Below are 21,743 nucleotides of genomic sequence, written 5' to 3' on the forward strand. Positions count from 1 at the left end.
AATAAAATTAAATTTAAAAAATAAATAAATAAATGGGAGATTGATTTTATCAAATGCCTCTTCCACATCTAGAGAAATAACCATGTGATCCTTTACCTTGCTCTGGTTGATGTGATAGATTACATTAATTGACTTGCGTATATTGATCCAAATTGCATCCCTGGGATGAATCCAGTTTGATCATGGTATATGATTTTTTTGATGGCCTGTTGAAGTCGATTGGCCAGAATTTTGTTGAAAATCTTTTCATCAGTGTTCATCAGGGAAATTGATCTATAGTTCTCTTTCCGTGATGAGTCCCTACCTGGTTTTGGGATGAGGGTTATACTGGCTTCATAGAATGTGTTTGGTATTGAGCTTTCTCTTTCAATTTCATTGAAGAGTTTGAGAAATATTGGTGTGAGTTCTGTTTTGAAGGCCTTGTAGAATTCTTCTGTGAATCAGTCTGGACAAGAGCCTAATAGGTATGCCCTTATGAATGCATAACATGATGCTAAGTGAAATGAATTCCATGTTATGGAAGCAACTGTTATATCACTGTTTAATTACTTTCAACATGCCATGTGAAACCATAGCTTCTATTGTTGATGATCCTCTTGTATCCCCTTCCTGTGGTTGTACCCATACTATCACTGTATCTTATCTGAGTACACTGGAAACTGTATATACTGGTATTAGAACTAGGGAAGTGAAAGGGTATATCAAAATCAGAGAGAAAGGATAAAAAGACAAAGAACTCTAAAAGCAATACTTGCAAAACCATTTGGTGTAAACCAACTGAACAACCCATGGAGGGAGAGGGAAAGGGGAGGGGGAGAGAGGACGGGGAATGAAGGAGGAGGTAACAAACAGTACAAGAAATGTATCCAAGTCCTAATGTATGAAACTGTAACCTCTCTGTACATCACTTTGACAATAAATAAGAAAAAAATGGAGATTCCAATTCAGGAAGTAGAGGTGGGGGGATCAGGAAAGGGATTCGTCCATACAGGTGATACCTATGCTTATCTTGGATACCTATGCTTATCTTGGGACCACAGCTGAGGAACCAAGTCTTATATATCAATGGTTCAAATCTTATTTGCACCTTAGCATTACCAACAATTTTTTTTAAAGAGCAGTGCTTTATATCTGGTTAATTAAGCCAGAAAGAGAACAGAGCTGTAGACAGTGAGTGAAAAATTAATTAATTAATTAATTAATACTTTGTAATATTCTCCCAGAAGATCAAAAGGTTCAATCACGTCTGACACCTACTGATGTAATGTTAGTAAAATCAAACTTTCTTTTATCTGCTCCGTTCCACCAGCTGCTAAGTCATTATAAAAGTTGGTTAAATCCCTCATTCTAATCTCTAGTACTCTGTCAGTTCAACATCTAGCTTTTTACTACCAATTATAACCTTGTAGTTCTGTTTCCAATCCAATTCAATCACATAGCTAATGATTAATTATTTGATACATATCGTATGTAATATTCTATATTCTAGAAAATTTGGATCTTGTTAAGAGAATTCACAATATTATTATAAAGTAATTGAACTTACTATACTTACTTCCCACCTTAAAATGTTGAGTTTCTAGGAAGTAAAATTCTTGTTTATCCAAGAAAGCTTTTTTACATTTCTGAAACTTTAGGTAAGAAAGTGCCATTGAAGACCTTTAAAATCTACTCTGCAATCTTGAAATACAATATGCATTACTATTAAATACAATGATTATATTGAGTACATTGGACAATAGATCTCTAGTCATTTATTACTGCTGTTTAACTGAAACATAGACATCTTCAATTTTCTGTCACCAGGATCAATCCTCCCCACACACAGTGCTAACCTTCTACCATGTACTTCATACTCCAAATATGAATTATATGAAGTGTTTGTTTTGTGATTAATGGCAAACAAGTTTATCCACACTGGAGCAAATGAGTTTCCTTTTATATGGCTGAATAATATGCCATTGTGTATATTTAACCACAAGGTAATTAGCTGGATTTTAGTCATTCCACACACCAGTACAGAGCATAACAAATTATATCCCACAGATACATATAATTAATTATTTGTCAATAATTTTGTAAAGAAATTGAGTCCCAATTAGAATACCTAAATAAAACTGACATTAGGATAGGTCAAGAGTTGAATAATGGTTTTTAACATCAGATCTGAGATGGTGATTTGTAGAGAGTTTAGATGGGGAGAAAAAGAGGAGATAAGAATAACATGAACTTATTTTTAAACATTCACAGCAAGGCCCATACCAAATACACATTTCACACCTTTGAATCTTGTACTTTTTTCCTAAACTAAGATGTGAGTACACTGAACCAACTGTTTGCTTACTCATCTACTCTTCTTGAAGAAAAGAATGACAGAATTCTGTGAGGATCCAAGGGAGAAAAGGAAATCTTCTGTAATAATTTTGAGCTGGCCTTACCAGTGGTATATAACTAGACAATGTACACTAGGACCATTCAACCAAAGAGGAGTTTTCACTCATGTCAGGGGGTTTCAGTGGACTCAATTCTATTAACCAAGTGAGATCTACCTTCTAGTTCCTACTTTTTGTTTTGTTTTAAAGTCTTCTAAGCCAAAATCCACCATCCAACAGAATATTTTGCTAGCTGGAAAAATGTAGCTGCCAGCAAACTTCAATTCTGGAACGTTAACGTTGATTTATTAGGATTACTTATATACATACAATTTTTTCATTTGAGGTAGATAATAGATGGTAGATTGATTGTAGACTGATAAATAAGATTTTAATGCTTAGCACTAAATGCCAATTTATTTTCCTCTTCTCTTTTTTTCCCTACATAAGTAAAAAGATTTATATCCACAAGACATTTTCTTAGGTAGAGACAAGTAGGATTTTGTGGATAACAACATATAATCAAACCATTTCTCCTCTTAATAACTCTAGCTGAGTTATCTCCCTTATTTGTCTTGGTATCATTATAACACTTAGGGAGTAACAATTACTAAGAAATATTCTGGAAAAAAATAGGAATTGTTTGCTAGAAAGAAAAAGTAAAACAGTTCCATCCAGACAACATAATTTGGGGGCCTCATTAATATAGCTATATCTTAATAGGAATATACAGTGTTGAATAGGGCCAAATAGTGGTTACAATGTCAAATGATTCTAGTTTTCAGACATTACTTGTCCTCATTGTATATGAACCATGTCAAAAAACACGTTATGTTTGTAGAAAAGCAATGTATCCTGAGTATCTCTATTTTTATTCTCCAAAACATATTTTATGATAGAATTATTTATTCTTCCAAGAATTTAAACATCATTTAGGAGGAAAAACGTAAATATTGAAAAATAATGCAAGTGAAACCTCTTTAAGTATACAATAGCAGCTGCTCTTGAATTTTTGCCATTGACATAAAATTGTAAAAATTGCACAAAGCATTGTGGGAGAAGCACACTGTTGATCAAATATGTCAATGTATCTTACAGGCTGATAGCTAACAAGTAAGTACTGACTTAAATTTTGTTGGAAAACATTTTAAAAGCATTAAGCATATGCTGTTTACTTAGTTGATGCAATAAATATAAACATGCTTTGGGTTCACAGTAAATTCAAAGTACAGACCTTAAATAATTCTAACATTTTAAATCAAATTGATTAATCACTAAAATACATTAGAAGAAACCATTTCAGCAAATTTTGTGTTTGTGTGTGTGTGGAAAAGGTCTTTTAGTCAAATTCATTTCCTCCATTTCTATCCACTGCATGTGTAATTCATGAACCTTTAAGCAGTATGAGATTATAGATAGCTAAACTGACATTTGTACTTTCACTTAGCAGCCTGAATAATCGGCACACTCTAAGCTTTTTAAATGTTACAGCAATCATTGCTTTGAATTCATCTTGTGATGTCATTGCCACTAACAACTGACATAATAAATTTGAAGTATATGATATCTGGAAAAAATATTAGATGTATGTCTCATTTTAAATACATAACAATTAAATGATGTAGAACAAGAAAGATGTTCCATCTATTAATGAAATGCTCTTTAAAAGTGTGATGTATTATGCTATTTTTGTACTTCTGAGCTTGCATAGAATTTCATTATGCTGTTTATTCAGAGTCAGAGAGAGCAGCATTACAATAGACATGATAAGAAAATTAATGAGTGCATACACAAACAATAGGCACACTTGCAACCCATGAAAGGGCACCAAAGCCACACACAGTATTTGTGTAACACCAGGACAAAAGTGGTAGGCAGCCTTACACTAAAAGGGACTACTGGGTAGTCCTAAACTATCCCACGCTAAAATAAGCAATTTGAATGATTAACTATGGGCTTTTGTTCTTGAAAATGTGTGTGTGTGTGTGTGTGTGTGTGTGTGTGTGTGTGTGTGTGTGTGTGTGTGTGAGACATAGAAGCTAGACTTCTGAGTTGGACACTTTTTACCACTTAAATTGGGAGATCCATTTAGTCAGTCAGGATTCTTTTAGTGAACCAGTAGATCTCTGCCATGGAGATGGGTAATAACCAGACTTTTATAACAGAAATAAAATAGGCCTATTTCCATTACCATTGGAGATTTCTGATGTGCTCAACCTTTCTCGGTTTACTTCTGTTTACTTTTCCACCCTCACAGGACTCCACAGGGTATGTTTTTGTAGTAGTTCCTTGCCTGGTCTGGGTGCTCACTAACGAGTAAAGCACTGGGATTGTTTTAGTGACTGGAGAATTGCAGAGGTCAAGGACAACATCATAATGAAACTTTGTCTTGCATGATGAGATTACTCTGTGCCATGTTCAACTGTCTCAGATTCTCAAGGTTTTAAGCCAACTAGTCCAAATGGTAAAAGCCTAGAAATAGAAGAATCAAAATAGCCATTCAAGATTGTGAAATTTCCTTAAGAAAGATTTGAATATTTTTTGAGCACTACTTGAACAGATGGTCATTTATGATCTGAATTTTAATTTCAAATTAGAAATTTCTAATTGAAAAGGTTTCACCTATGATCCAAAAATGTCAATCATTAATCACTTAGACTTTCCACCAATGGATATATTTTTAAATAGAAATTGAACACTTCATTTATTATTTAAAAATTTTGTTTGCCTAAATTAGTTGCACAGAGGGATTTCATGTGATGTTCATAGCAGTGAACTTATTTTTTATAGAATGAAGTAGTAAACATACATCAAACTGAAATTCATCCAGAATCCTAACTACTTAGAGATCAAATTTAGTTAATTAAAAAGTATCTTCTAAATTCAGACAATCCTCTTCTTAGACATTATTGGTTCTTATTCAGTAGTCTGTCCACAATTCTTCTCTGTCACTCAATCTAAAATATCATCCAAATCTGTTTCACTCATTTCCATTCCTTCCATGAGTCTACATAGGCCACCACACCACATCTGAGTTAATCTCCTCTTTGTTTATCTAGGACCTTTCTTAACTCCACTTTCACTCATGGTAACAAAATTCCTACATGTATATGAAGTCTCAAGTGATAGGATGTTATTTCTTTATGCCATGACTCATTCCACAGAAGGTTTAAGGACTACAACAGGTAACATATAATAAAACTGTGACCAAATTAGAATGATGGAAAAACATTTAAGCTTATGTATACCTAGGTAAACATTCAAGATCTTATAAAATCAGTGAAAGAAAAGAATTCGAGCATAAAGAGTCAAGCAAATACAGAAAGAGAGCTTCAAGTTTGTTCCTGATCATGATAGCCACTACAAATAAGTCAGGTGCAAAACGTACAATGTGTTTTTAAAAAGATGAAGAAGGGAGTCGGGATATGGGGACATTTGCAATGAGTTAGGAAAGTAATCACTTGTCTTATCATTAAATTATTAAAAAGGATATTTAAGGAGAAATGCTATCAGAGAAGCATTTATTAGTATAATTGGCAATACCTTTAGGTAGATATTCTGTAGCCATGTAGAGGAATGATGGAATTGGGTTTGGTACTTTTACATATGAGTATATGTATCTGAATATACACATTCATGAACTTAAAATTATTGTTTTGGGTTTACATATAATAGAAAAATCAAATGTAATGGTCTTTTCTACTATACCTCACCCAAAGCAAATGTCTATGTTTAATTCATATTTTGACCCTGTTAACAGTTGAGGCCATTTACACCACCACTGAAAAGAATGATTATATGACAATCTAAACTGATATTAAAATATCCCAAAGGTCATTACATCTTAATAACCAGTGTGTATCTGTTTAATTTGATTACATAGTCATGAAGATTAGCTGAATGCTTTTGCACAGTAAGAGATCAGAATTATGAAAGCTCTACTAAACAAGAATGAAAGTTAAAAGGTGTTTAAAAGTGGCAACTCTTCAAACTAAAACCAGAATTATTCTGAGCAGGGTCTCTCTCTCCCCAAATAAGTTCTAGAGAGTTCTTACCTGTCTCCCAGTAAAACAAAAATTAAATGAAAAGTTTGCTTAGTTTAAGTGCCAGTGGGCATTATCATATACTTGAATTGATTGCTTATAATTAAATGAATAAAAATAGCACTTTGATTTCATTTCATTTATTTGTTTAATCAGCAAATATGCATTGAGCATATTCTACATACAAAGATACATATACAATGATAAGATAGAATATCTTCCATTAAGTTTCGCTGAAGAACAGAAAATTCCAATAACATATACCGTGTTTGATATATACAAGAGAAAATGTGTAAGAGTTCCAGGAATGGCAAGAAAAGTTACCTGTTCTTTAATTGGAATTCCTATGATTAGCTATAAAATACCCAGATCAAAATTCAAGAAAGAATATTCTAGACACAAGAGACAATATAGGCAATTATAAACTACTTTGAGCAATTCAAATGGCTGAAAGTACAAAATAATGGTGTTAAGAAACAAGAATGGCCAGATGCTGGTGGCTCACGCCTGTAATCTTAGCTACTCAGGAGGCTGAGATCAAAGCAAAGAGAAATGTATCCAATGCCTAAAGTATGAAGCTGTAACCTCTCTGTACATCACTTTGACAATAAATAAGTAAAAAGAAAAAGCTAACCCAGGCAAGAAGGTCCATGATAAGACTCTTTTTTTTTTATTGTCAAAGTGTGATACAGAGGGGTTACAGATTCATATGAAAGGCAATGAGTACATTTCTTGTTCTACTTGTTACCTCCTCCCTCATTTCCCCCACTCCCTCTCCCCGTTACCCTCTCCCCCAGGAGTTGTGCAGTTCGTTTATGGTTTACACCAAATGGTTTCTAAGTGTTGCTTTTTGAATGGTTTGTCTTTTTGTTCTTTGTCTCTTGATCCTTGTATTCCCTCTCCCTTCCCCAGTTCTACTACTTGTATCAGACTCTTATCTCCAATTAACCAAATGAAAACTGGAAGTAGTAGAGTGCTAGCCTGGAGTACAATTGCTCAGGGACAGATCCCAGGCTCTGAGTTCAAGAAAAGAAATAAGGGCTGGGAATATGGCCTAGTGGCAAGAGAGCCTGCCTCGTATACATGAAGCCCTGGGTTCAGTTCCCCAGTACCACATATATGGAAAATGGCCAGAAGTGGTGCTGTGGCTCAAGTGGCAGGATGCTAGCCTTGAGCAAAAGGAAGCCAGGAGCAGTGCTCAGGCCCTGAGTCCAAGGCCCAGGACTGGCAAAAAAAAAAAAAAAAGAAAAGAAAGAAAAGAAAGAAAAATGGAGAGCAAAATAAGGATCTCATATTGAAGAGAGTTAATTTTATATTGAGGTATTCTATGGAAACTATTAAAGAATTTCCCCCTTGGGAGCATAAAAGAGATTTTCATTTTTAATTCAATGACTATGCTTTATTTAGAACAGTGTAATTATAAAAGGTTAAGGAAGACATTCCTAGTTTTTGACCTATAGACTCTCTCTCACCTTTTAAAAAAAAATCCTTAAATGAAATAAGTTAAAACATTTATGTTCCAACACCTCCTTGCAGCTAGAAATCTATATGAGACACAAAGAACTCCCTTTGTGAAGACTTATTTTCCTCAATAAAAAGGCAAACTTCTCAGAGAAGAATTTAGCCTTTGCTCTTTCTGTATTAGTATTGTCTTTCCTGAAATGTAGATTAGATCTCAAAGCTAATGGAAGTACTTTGAGTTTATGAAGAGTACAGTACAAATGAGAATGGTGAGACTGAAAGAATATGAGTCCATAATTTTTAGGAAGGAATGAGGAAGACCACCTTGCTAGGCAGATAGAGAAAGGGCTCTCATAGAAGAAGGAGGAAAGACAATGAATACTTGTGCTATTTACGTCAAAGAAAGAAAGCATTCAAAAGAGAGAAAATGACAAACATCATAGGAAAGAACCCATATTTCCACAACAAAGGTTCCTCAGCATATAAAGAAAGTAGCTTCTTTAGTTTTTCATCAGCTCTATTAACTTCATCCATAATTCCCTCACTCTACTGAGAAATGAAGGATCTCAGACTTCCCAGTTAACAACGTTGGCAGAAGAGCTAGAAGAGGTTTAAAAGTTATTACTTTTTACAGATAAATTCATCAGTCTCTCAAATATCCCCTCTGCCATTATGCCCTTATAAGCATAAAATGTGGAAGTGTACAAGAGTTTAAGGATCCCCAAACTAGAAGAGCAATTGTCCTTGGGTCCATACCCTTATATTCTTGGCTTAGGCAATGAAATCCTGATTCATTCTTCTCTAGAATTTCTTATGGCTAGGTGCAGATGATATCATCTGCATTTCTTTCTCACCTCCATCCTCTACCGTTGCTCCCAAGAACCATAAATAATCGTATCAGGCAATAAGGTTTCACTCTCCACTGGGGTGAAACTTCTCTTCCTGATCCAGTCTAACCTTCCAGCTGTGCTCTCAACTCACCAAGGTGGGCTGAGCGTGGGAGTTATGTATCCATTGCAGTTCACTTGAGGCTGCAGTCTCTGTGTACCAATTGTTTATCTCTGGATTTTTGCCATTTAATATTTCAGACAACAGGCAATTGAAATGACAGAAAATGGGAACATGGATAAAAAGGCCTACTGTATCCTGATTTCTATCTCATAGAGGTCTACCAGTGGAGAAAGACAATTAAGTAGTCCCCAAGGTGTGGCCAAGAAAGTGATGTGGGGCAAAAGGTTCAGGAAGTGATTGATGGCAAGACACTGATTACAGCAATACATCTTATCCACTGGTCGAATTCAGTGATACAGTTCCAACCCCATGTAAAACAAGGAAGGAGTCATTGGCACTATGAAAACACACAAAATAATTTCCTCTCTGTGACTCAATGATTCTAGTATAAGTAGTTTTATTTTTTTCTAATTGTACATGTAGTGGGTATTTAGAATTCTTTTACATTGCCAGACTTTGGAGCCGATGACAGAGAAAGCTTTATTCAGACCTGTACTCACCAATATTATTGGATTCATGAGTGATAAAAAAATTAATTGTTCTCTCTTTTTTCATAATGGAATTGCAAGATTAGATGATTATGATTTACTTATCTTCATTCAAGTGAACAACCCTGAAGCAGAACTGAGAAACCTATTTTTTTTCCAAAGTGCTAGGAATGTCTGGGGAAATGAAGAATGCAGAAGTGTAAATGACAGCTCTAAACCCCATCTACATTTCTCTTGGCTCTTTTGCTGCCACTGTGTGTGTGTGTGTGTGTGTGTGTGTGTGTGTGTGTGTGTGTGTGTGTGTTGCATGTAACAGAAATTCCAGCTTCTTGGTTCAGAATATTCAGTGATAAGTAAAATAAAATGTCATTAGTGACATGATGAAGCTATCCAATCTGGTTGGTTATACAGTAGGTTATCAGTACAAACTGATAATACATATGTAATTTTGTTCGTGATTTATAGCATACATTTTGTTTGACAAAGAAAAACCCAAGAAGAACCAAGAAAAATTGTCATTAGATTGATTCCAGTAATAATAGTAGAAAAATAACAATGTCAGTAGGTACTTAGGTGAATTTGCTTTTTTAACCTAATGAATATTTTTAAGTAGAACTGACTATTTTTACCTGACATGTATCAAGAAATTTATATTCTGTGTTTGTCAAGAATGTTATGGTTTTCGGGCTGGGAATATGGCCTAGTGGCAAGAATGCTTGCCTCCTACACATGAAGCTCTCGGTTCGATTCCCCAGCACCACATATATGGAAACCGGCCAGAAGGGGCGCTGTGGCTCAGGTAGCAGAGTGCTAGCCTTGAACAGGAAGAAGCCAGGGAAGGTGCTCAGGCCCTGAGTCCAAGGCCCAGGAATGGCCAAAAAAAAAAAGAATGTTATGGTTTTAAGATACCCAAATCTGATCTTTCACAAAACTGTCTCCTAGAAAAATGGTCAAGCAATTAAATTGGGTCCCAAGTCTCTTAGTCGCTTTTCATACTATCTTGTATAATTTTCAATTCATTTGATTAAAATAATGCATCAAATATATCTTCAATATATATATCTTTGAATATATTTTTGAATAATTATTTATTGTCAAAGTGATGTACAGTTACAGTTACAGTTACAGTTCCATATGAAAGGCAGTGGGTACATTTCATGTAGAATTTACCTCCTCCCTCATTTCTCCCCTCCCTCCTTACCTCCCCCCTCATTTCTCCCCTCCCTCCTCCCCCTTTCCCTCTCCCCCCATGAGTTGTTCAGTTGGTTTACACCAAATGGTTTTGTAAGTATTGCTTTTGGAGTCATTTGTATTTTTATCCTTTGTCTCTTGATTTTGATATTCCCTTTCCCCTCCCTAGTTCTAATACCAGCATATACAGTATCCAGGGTACACAGATGAGCTACAGTGATTGCACAGGAGACAACCACAGGCAGAGGATACAAGAGGATCATCAACAAAAAAGCTACCATTTCACATGGCATGTTAAAAATAATTACAAAGGGGCTGGGGATATGGCCTAGTGGCAAGAGTGCTTGCCTCGTATACATGAGGCCCTGGGTTCAATTCCCCAGCACCACATATACACAAAATGGCCAGAAGGGGCGCTGTGGCTCAAGTGGCAGAGTGCTAACTTTGAGCAAGAAGAAGCCAGGGACACTGCTCAGGCCCTGAGTCCAAGCCCCAGGACTGGCCAAAAAAAAAAAAAAAACATAATTACAAAAGTAATATACACTTGTTTTTATAAAATAGGGTTCATTTCACTTAACATCATCTTATGTGTTCATAAGGGCATAGCTATTGTGGTCTTGTGATCCTCTGCTGTGACGAGCCTAATCAATGTAATCCACCACATCAACCGGAGCAAGGTCAAGAATCACATGATTGTCACGCTAGATGCAGAAAAAGCATTTGATAAAATCCAGCACCCATTTATGACAAAAGCTTTGGAGAAACTAGGATACCAAGGAACACTCCTGAATATAATTAAGGCTGTCAACAACAAACCCACAGCAACATTACTTTTTTTTTTCAAATTTTTATTATCAAACTGATGTACAGAGAGGTTACAGTTTCATACATTAGGCATTGGATACATTTCTTGTACTGTTTGTTACCTTGTCCCTCATATACCCCTCCCCCCTCCCCCTTACCCTTTCTCCCCCTGAGGTGTTCAGTTCACTTACACCAAACAGATTTGCAAGTATTGCTATTGTAGTTGTTTGTCTTTTTTTACCCTGTGTCTCTCAAATTTGGTATTGCCTTTCAATTTCCTAGTTCCAATACCAGTATACACGGTTTCCAATATACTCAGATAAGATTACAGAGATAGTGTAGGTACAACCACAGGAAGGTAATACAAGAACATCATCAATAGTAGAAGCTACAAATACACATGGGACGTTGAAAGTAGTTACAACTGTGATATAACAATTGTCTCCATAACATGGAGTTCATTTCACTTAGCATCTTCTTAGGTGTTCATAAGGGTATAGCTATTGGGCCTTGTGATGCTCTGCTATGACTTGCCTAAACCTTTACTAATTATTCCCAATAAGGGAGACCATAGAGTCCATGTTTCTTTGGGTCTTGTTCACTTCACTTAGTATAATTTTTTCCAAGTCCTTCCATTTCCTTACAAATGGGACAATGTCATTCTTTCTGATAGAGGCATAAAATTCCATTGTGTATATGTACCACATTTTCCTGGTCCATTCATCTACTGAGGGGCATCTGGGTTGGTTCCAGATTCTAGCTATGACAAATTGTGCTGCAATGAACATTGTTGTGCTGGTGGCATTACTGTGATTTTGTTTGTGGTCTTTTGGATAGATACCCCAAAGCAACATTACTCTTAATGGAAAAAGTTAAAGCTATGTTCGCACTCCCCTCTCCTCTTCAACATAGTACTAGAATTCCTAGCCATAAAAATAAAACAAGAGGAAGACATAAAGGGGATCCAAAGAGGAAAAGATGAAGTCAAACTCTCTCTCTCTCTCTCTTTGCAGATGACATGATCCTGTATCTCAAGAGCCCCGTAGACTCTAATCCCAAGTTACTTGAGCTGGTCCAAAACTTTGGAAAAGTAGCAGGATACAAAATAAACCCTCAAAAATTGGTGGCTTTTCTATATGCCAATGACCCAAAAACCAAGGCTGAAATTAGGATAAAATATATTTTTAAGGTGAGCTTTCAAGATACCAGACACATAAAGTTCTATCTTTTAAACAGAGACATTTTGATAGTTGAAGACTACATTTTTTGTATTTACTTTCTATCCTAATTCCCTTCTATCCCCTCTTCTTGCAGTTATTTTTAAAAATAAAATCAGTTAGGAAGTGCAACTTTGCAAAATGTGTTCTTTCATTGTTAATCTTCTTTACTCTTTTCTTCCTAATATAACAGAGAAGCACTCTATAGTAAAAATCTGCCCAGCACTTAATTTCATGGAAGATTCTTTTGCTTGTATATAGATGCACAAGTATATAGATGCACAAGAAAGACAGCAGCACTGTCTCCTCAAAGAAAATTTTATTCCTAAAAGCACTAATAAAAAAAATTAAAAGCAAGCCACTTGTCACCATTGTAATCCTGGTTTCTAGCTACTCAGAAGGCTAAGAACTGAGGATTGAGATTCAAAGCCTGCCAGGACAAGAAAATTCTTGACACTTTTATCTCCATTTAACCAGAAAAACAAAACAAAACAAAAACCAGAACTGGAGAGATGGCTCAAGTGGTAAAGTGTCAGCCTTTAGTGAAAAAGAAAAAGAATAGTTTGAAGCTCTGAGTTCAAATCCCAGAACCAGTGTGCACGAACACGCATGCACACACACACACACACACACACACACACACACACACACACACCAATGATTGATTACTGGTTAAGATCAGAACAGAAAACGTTTAACAAAATGATGACATATATGTACACACACACACACACACACACATATATTATATATAAGGCCAAATTTAAAAGTTAAAAAAACTAGAATTGGGTAGAAATCAGTATGCGTATGTACATTTGTAATTTATGTACTTTTTGAACTTCTGGTCTTTCACATCACACTAGGAAACAAAGTATAGGCTACATTTTAGCTGCTTTTCTAAAGATAGAGATCAGAGATGTTATTTACCTAAAGGTTCTGGAGATTGTCACTGGATTGTTCCTCTGGTCCAGCCAAACTTGTTGCTGGTACCTTTGGGCAGCATTAATCCTTAGCTTGTTCCCCCTCAACACATTCCCTTTTCTGTATCTTCAGTGAACAGATTCCAGAAAATGTTTGGGGATCCTTGAATAAATGTGAAATAACCTTCTTTGCTTTAACTGGATCTATGAGCTCATAGTCACAACCAGTTTACCCCTGTGAGACTCTGAACCATTACACATGTCTGAATGCATTTTAGGAAGGAAATTAAGGTGGCCCCTTGAGGTAAATTCCCAGCAAGATAAAACAGAGATTGGTTATTTGTAGAAATGTTAAGATTGTCTGTGACTCTCTCTCTCTCCTCCATCTTAGAGAACCTGTCTCTCTGATAAAGCCAAAGGCTATGCTAGCAAAGACCAGAAACAATCCTTATAGGTATATAAAGCTCTACCATTCATTTTCTCCCTTTCCTCTGACGTTCACATCCTAGTCAACACCAAAAGGATTTGGGCACAAAAGAAAGGACAAAAAAAGAGAAACACCCTGAAGTGGTCTGCCAGCCAGCACATTGCTAGAGTTCTGGGAAGTTAAAAGACAGCATAGATTGGTATGGCCAGAGGTTTCTATTTGGGTGGTCTGAGGACAGTACTATATAAACATTTGTCTGTACAGTGTCCCAGAGGCAATATGGAACTCATATGGAAAGAAATTAACAAAAGGTGCATGTAGTCCAAAATCAATAACACAGGCAAGCAATGGAATGGGAGAAGGTAGCATTGCACCAAAAGGCTATGAGATTCTGAGACAGCGCTTACAACTACAGGATACCATACACACAAGCCTGAATGTTTTGAGAATATTTGGAGAAAATACTTCCTAGAAAATGGTGGCTTTCCTGCTCCTGATTAAGTAGTGTTTCAGAGCAGAGAGAATAGCATATTAATCAAAAAGCTGTATAAAGTTCTTGATGACCTTGACTAATATCTTGGCTAACATCTTGATTAAAATGCATGAACAGTAGAGTAGCTAGTAGCCCACCCCAAGAACTAGTAAATTATTCTTTCTTCCTTGGGCCACTACTAAAACTAGGTCCAAGTGTGACACTAATTTTACCCTACCTTACTTTTCTATGTCTGAAATATATCATAAGTATGCATTGAAAAGGGCATAATGAAATCCACTAAAAACTGTAAAATATAGGGGAGGAGGCATAAGAAAGAGTGGCATGAATCTAAGTAAAATATGTGAATATGAAGAAGCATCACAAAGAATCCCCTTTGTGCAATTAATGTACACTAATTTTTTTAAGTTACTGAAACATTGACAGATTACTACAAAACTTATTTGCTAAGTCCCAAGTGCAGTGTAGTGGGACTGGGTTTTCTGCTCAGGGTTATCACAGGAATAACAGTAAAGGGTCAACCAGGCTACTGTAATCTGGAGTTGTCAGAAAAAAAAATGTCCTTCCATGCTCATTTTTGTGGTTGCTAGAATTAAGTGCCTTGCACTTAACAGGGGAAGGAAAGGAGCCTGACAGTGCTATTTCCTAGATGGCTGCCAGCCAGGGGATTGCTCTTAGCTCCACTCTCATGGCTCCTTTCCAGATAGCCTCTCCTATCTTCAATCCAGAAATGCTTCCATCTCAAGCTTTCAAACCTCTCTTCTGCTGCCTGTGAACTTTACATCCAGATTTACAGGACTTGGGTGACTGAGACCATCTCTACCCATAGAATCTGCTTATTCTAGGTTTGGGATCTAAATTAACTCTGTAATATTCTACTATATCAGTGTGTAGATTCGTGCTAGAATAATTGAGAAGTGCTTTGCAAATACAAGAAGCCAAGAATCTTAGGGAGCACCTTATAAATCTGCCTCTGACATATTATGATTCCCTCTTTACCTCATTTCACTACAAAGTGAATGTCATTTTATAAAAACTGACATAGTTTGCTCAAATTAATAACTGGAACAGAAGAAGCTGTCTTGAAAACTAAAATGAAAAATGAATCAATTTTTCATGAAGTCCATTTATTTCATTATTTAACTTTATTTTTGGTTATCTATTCTAATTATATGTAATTAGGAAAGAATACTGGTGATGCTTGTTTCAAAAAACAGCCTTCAAATGGTCACTAGTGGCTGCTCATGCCAGTAATACAGCTACTTGAGAGACTGACATCAGTGGGATCACAGTTCAAGGTCAGGCTGAGATGGATAGATAGAATGGAGAGATGCCTTCTTCGTGAAGACCTAGGTACTGTGGCCATCACCTGCTTCACACACACACACACACACACACACACACACACACACACTAAAACAAGAGGACACTTGAGAAAATCCTACAGGACTGAGGATGTAGCTCAGGGTTAGAGTACTTACCCAACATCTCCAAGGCCCTGTGTTTGATTCCTAGGGCTGCCATAAAGGAAAACACAAAAATAAAATATGTCATATTTATCATGCAGTTGTTGGTGCTAGAGTATTTTAGAGTCACCCAAACATCTGCAAGCTTTTATAAGACAAAGATTATACCACAATCTTGAGTGTCCTATAAAGAACACTACAACTTACTGGGAAGCCTGAAGTGAAACTATACATTCTCATCTGAAAACAGCTACCAGCAAATTCCCCATAGGCATCTTTCCTTTGTGGCAGCAATACACAGCCAGCCAGCCTAATACTCGGGTTCTACTACTCTGTGGATTCAACTAACTGTAAATACATATTTGGGAGGAAGAAAATTTCTAAATATTTCAAAAGGCAAAACATGAGTTTGCTGTGCACTGAAAATTATCCCAAAACCACACAGATGGTGTCATGCGGGCACAGCAGCTGTGGTTGGGTCCCTTCATCTGTCTCTAGCACTCCTGAAAACCTGTCTCACTTCCTGTGCTGTCTGTATGCTATGCAGTTAGGCTGCCATAGCTGCATTCACACTGAAATTGTACACGTCTTTGTCATGATTCTCTAGTTCAGATGGTCTCACAAATAGTTGCATCATATTTACATTATATTAGATTTTATAAGTAATTGAGAGATCATTTAAAGTATAAGAGAGTGTTATATAAATTATAAGAGACTTGAGTGTCTGTGGGTTTTGATATCTGCAGATGTCCCAGGATTGAGGCTGTATGAGGAACAAGGATGCTGGGTACATGAGTTTTTGTGTTACCAAGATGAATGTGAGTGAAGACAGAGTATTTTTTTTCTGCTACTGGGGCTCGAACTGGGCTTGAACTGTCTCTGGACCTCTTTTTGCTCAACGCTAGTGCTCTATTACTTGAGCCACAGTACCACTTCCAGCCTTTTCTGTTTACGTGGTACTGAGGAAATGAACCCAGGGCTTTATGCATGCTAGGCAAGTGCTCTAACATAAGCCACATTTTCAGGTCCATGGTGTATTTCTTTATATCCTCAAAAGCCAAAGCCAGCAACTATTGCAATTACATTCACCATATCCTTCACCATACTTTCAGTGGTGAAAGAGTAGAAAGACAGACTACATCTACAATTGGACAGTCTCCTATATTAGAATATAAGCTACTTTTGATAGGATTTAATTTCATTGACAAGTACGAGCTGAGCTGACACGTGGGTTACTTGGCCTAAAGCCCTGAGGTGTGGCTCAGGATGTGGGGCTTTCTAGTGATATTCTTAGCAAGATATTTTGCATTTGTGTGACACTTTTATTTTCAAAGAGATTTAGAAAAATTTACTCACAGTGTTCTATAAAAGTCCAAGCTATTATTTTTAACATTGTACATTAAAAAGTTATATAAAGGGCTGGGGATATAGCCTAGTGGCAAGAGTGCCTGCCTCGGATACACGAGGCCCTAGGTTCGATTCCCCAGCACCACATATACAGAAAACGGCCAGAAGCGGCGCTGTGGCTCAAGTGGCAGAGTGCTAGCCTTGAGCGGGAAGAAGCCAGGGACAGTGCTCAGGCCCTGAGTCCAAGGCCCAGGACTGGCCAAAAAAAAAAAAAAAAAAAAAAAAAAAAAAAGTTATATAAAGTAAAAATATTTCACACTATATACAGAACAAACCATTAAAATATGACAATTCAGACTCCAACTTTCTGCTAATAATTGAACTTTCCTACCATGCCTTCTTGATTTTGTATTACATGTATCTTCTGAAAGTCTTTCTTTAATGATCTTTATGTAAAATAAAGAAAGCAGAAAAGAGAAGGGAGGAAAAAAGTGAGTGAAGCAAAGATTCAATAGCTATATACATAAGAGCATATAAAATGGTGTTTATGGTGGGAGGGGGGAAGTGGAAGAAAATGAGGGAATGGGTAAGACAGTTCAAAAAGAAATGTACTTACTCATTATCCTATGTAACTATAACCTCTCTGCGCATCATCTTTACAATAAAATTTAAAATTTAAATTTCACATGCTAAGGGAAAAATGGTGTTTATCGAAATGAACTCCTTTGTTATTTTGCTTTTATTTCCTCCTTTTTCACTGTTTTTGATTACTCCATTTTCTGTCTTGTATATAAGTTTGTCTGTTTGGGAGGTAGAGGGGAGCACAGAAATAGTGGAACAAACAGTGAACAAATGCAGCAGTGATACCCAGTAGACATTATGTTTAAAATGAGCTATAGAACTTAACAGGGGGTGGTTATTGGTAAGGAAATACTGGAGAAAGCAAGGGAAGAGAAAACACAGTTCAATCAGAAATGCATTTATTACCTGACATGTAACTGTAACTCCTCTGTACATCACCTTTACAACTACAATTTTAAAGTTAATGAGGGAGGGAAGAAGAACAGGGAGAGAGAGGAAGGAAGAGGGGAAAGAGGAAAGAGGGGAAATGAAAGGAGGGAGAAGAGGATGAGAGGGAGAAAGGAAAGAAAGAAGGAGGAAGGGGGAAAGAAAGGAGGAAGAAAGAAGGGAGGGAGGGAAGAAAGGAGGGAAGGAAGGGAGGGAAGAAAGGAGGGAAGGAAGGAAGTTGTAGGGAATGAAGAAGAAAAACACAAAGGAAAGAAGAAATAAAGCTTCTTTCAATTCCGTTTTTTCCTTCAACACTTCTCTTTTAGTTACTTGTATGCACCACTTGAATAACTGTCATTTATAAAGTCCTGAATATCACTCCTGAAGGGGTATTTCCATTGGCATCTACCAAGATAGAAGATGACTGCAATTTGCATGAAGAATAAAATTCTCTTCTTGATACTGGCATATCCATGCTAGAATAAATACATAACCAGTAGAACCTTTGCAAGTCCCAGGCATCCTAACTTTGCATACACATCCTACAGTAAGTATAATTGATATATGACTGGAAGACTTTGGGTTACCATTTACTGGTAATTCCCATAAGCATTGTATATTAACTATTATGTTTTATTTTCTACCATCCTCTTTGATAAGTTTGGTACAATGTGAATTTTTATTTTCTGTTTCTCTTATAATTTTTGAAACTTTTGTTTTACATGTTGAAATATACTAATGACTTTTTTAAAAAATGCATATATCCCCTTGCTGAAGGCTATAGCATTTCTGGGAGCATCACAGTATTTTTAAAGCAGAAGGATCAACTTATACACATTCTGCGTGGCGGCAGGTAAATTTACAGTTATAGATCCTTCAATCCCAAATTCTGATTTCTGCTGAACTCCCCCACTTGAGTATTTCTCTTCAGTTCTAGGTGCCCATGGGCTGCTTATTCGTAAGGATGAAAAATACTTCTTCATTTCACTCATCTCCCATTTGCAGAAATAAATGAGCCTTTGTTAGTTATCTATTGCTGCATTCACACATTATCAAGAAAGACAGATTTAAAACGATAGTAAACTTTTATTATAAAGTTTCTGTGTGTCAAGACTCGGGAAACAGCTTAACTAGGTAACTCTGGCTTTGGTCTTTCAGGAGGTTAGAAAGAACACATCATCCAAGGTCAGTGTTCTGGGGGTTCACAGAGGTGAGTGACACACGAGAAAGCCCCCTGGCAGGTGGCATTTCTTCGTATTTGGGTCACTTCAGCTCCCTACCACATAGATGCCTTCACAGACTGCTTGTGACCATGACATGGCCACTGAGCTTTCCTCAATCCAGATGATCCCAAGAGAACAAGGCAGAAGTGCCCATGTCTTTCCCGAATAGTCCTTGAAGTCACACACAGCCACCATCATCTATTCATTAGTAGTGAGTCTCTGACCATAATTTACAGCCTATGTTCAGAGGTAAGGAACGAGGCCACAGTTTTTGAAGGAAGGATCAGCCAATGATTTATGGCCATTTTTGAACTGGACATGTTATGTACGAATTCCAAAGCACTGTCCCAAGTGAGCCAAGTGTGAAAATTACTGTTTATTCCTAAAAGCAAGCAGAAATCTGCCTTTAAGTGGCAAAAATTCCATTTCAAATAAAACCACTAATTCTTAAATTTTGTTTACTAACATACTCTAATTGTACAAGGGGAGCTTCATTGTGACATTCCCATACACATATACAGTGTATCCAGTCATTCTTAAATAAAATGCATTTTAAAATTGGAAAATTTTCCTTTTAAAATAACACTAAACTCAATTCCTTAAAATTACATTATTTTTCAATAACTTATCCTCATTGACCAGTCTCACAGTCTGACAGCTTATTTATGGGCTTTTGTGATGGATCACAGCTGTTCTCAAAGCTAAGAAAATAAATTTCCAGTTCAGATAATTAGAATAAAAGCCCAGGTTTGATTATATTTTCCTTTATAATACAGAAATTTTTAAATTTAGGCATATACTTGTTGGTAATTGAAAATGTAAGCACAAGCATTGGTATATATATGAATTATGATACGCAAATCATTATAAACAACCCCCAAATCTAAATATAGATAATAATACAAAGTGGACCCTCAAATAATAAGTCACTTGAAATATAAAATTTGCTTTCTGTGTATATATTAAAATATATAATTTGCTTTCTGTGTATATATTAAAAATGTTATGTTTTTATGAACAAGTAACAAAATACTTTCTAACCCATGATTGTGACAATATCATGTAAGTAATAGTTGTATGAGAGGGGAAAGGAGTAGAAGGAGAGAGAAGAAAAGGGAGACAGAGAGAGGGAGTGATAGACTGAGAGAAGAGGAGAGGGGGAGAAGAGAGAGAAAATGAGAGAGAGATTTAGCCATCCAGTCTCTGGATGGCATCTGAATTTATCTAACTCATTGGCCTGCTGCAGTTAAACTTTCACAAGGTGCATATATCAGCAAACCATTGACACATGAAGTAAAATTTGAATCTACAATTACATCATAAATACAAATTGTCACCTTTTGCAAACACATTATTGAGTCTAATACAGGTTCTGTAGGTAATGTATCTTATCAAACTCTCATGTGTTTTAATTATCTTTAAGTAGTTAAGTAGTTGTACCAAAGGATTTTAATTCAACATGTCAGTCTCTAAGTACAATGTATCTTGATCAATATCACCCCTTCCGTCATTCTCCTCCATCTCTCCCAACCCCACACATCCCTTCAATTTTCCTAGTGCCATTTATACAGAGAGAGAGAGAGAGACTGCATTTGCCTACACTTCCTCTCTCCCTTCATTTACCCTCACACACACTCATGGTGTCTCTCTCTCTAGCTATCTCTTTCTTTCTATCTCTCTCTTTCTCTCTCTCTCTCTCTCTCTCTCTCTCTCTCTCACACACACACACACACACACATACACACACACACACATGTTCCATGTTTATATGCTCTTGGGTTAGTAAGCATTGCTACTCTAATTTCATAGTGTTGTAGGCCAAACTTCACTACAAAAGCTTTCTAGCCCCTATGAAATTATTTAAGTATGCATCATTTGGGGGCTTATTATTTTCTTTGCCAACATGTCATTGACAGATCTTTAGGTTTTCAGATTGAAGATCATAATGGTAGACTCAAATGGTAGATTTAGGTTTTCCCCTTTCCTTCTCTTTTTCATCCAGGGCCAATTAAAGTGTGGGGGTGACACTTTATTGAAGTTTATGTGCCAGAAGTAGACATAGTTTTACCTCAAAAATGCTTTGTCAAATTACCTGTTATCTCTATTCACATTCTTGTGCCAGGTCTCTGCAAGGCTTCATTGATAGCAAGTGCCAGAGTCTTTTGAAATGTTAATAATTAAGAGATTATATGTTTATAGACATATACATGATTATATGTAGTATATACAAAGAGATAAGGTAGGAAAGATCTCATACACTCTTTACAATTAT

This window comes from Perognathus longimembris, chromosome 19 (assembly GCF_023159225.1).
Source record: "Perognathus longimembris pacificus isolate PPM17 chromosome 19, ASM2315922v1, whole genome shotgun sequence".
Classification (NCBI taxonomy): Eukaryota; Metazoa; Chordata; class Mammalia; order Rodentia; family Heteromyidae; genus Perognathus; species Perognathus longimembris.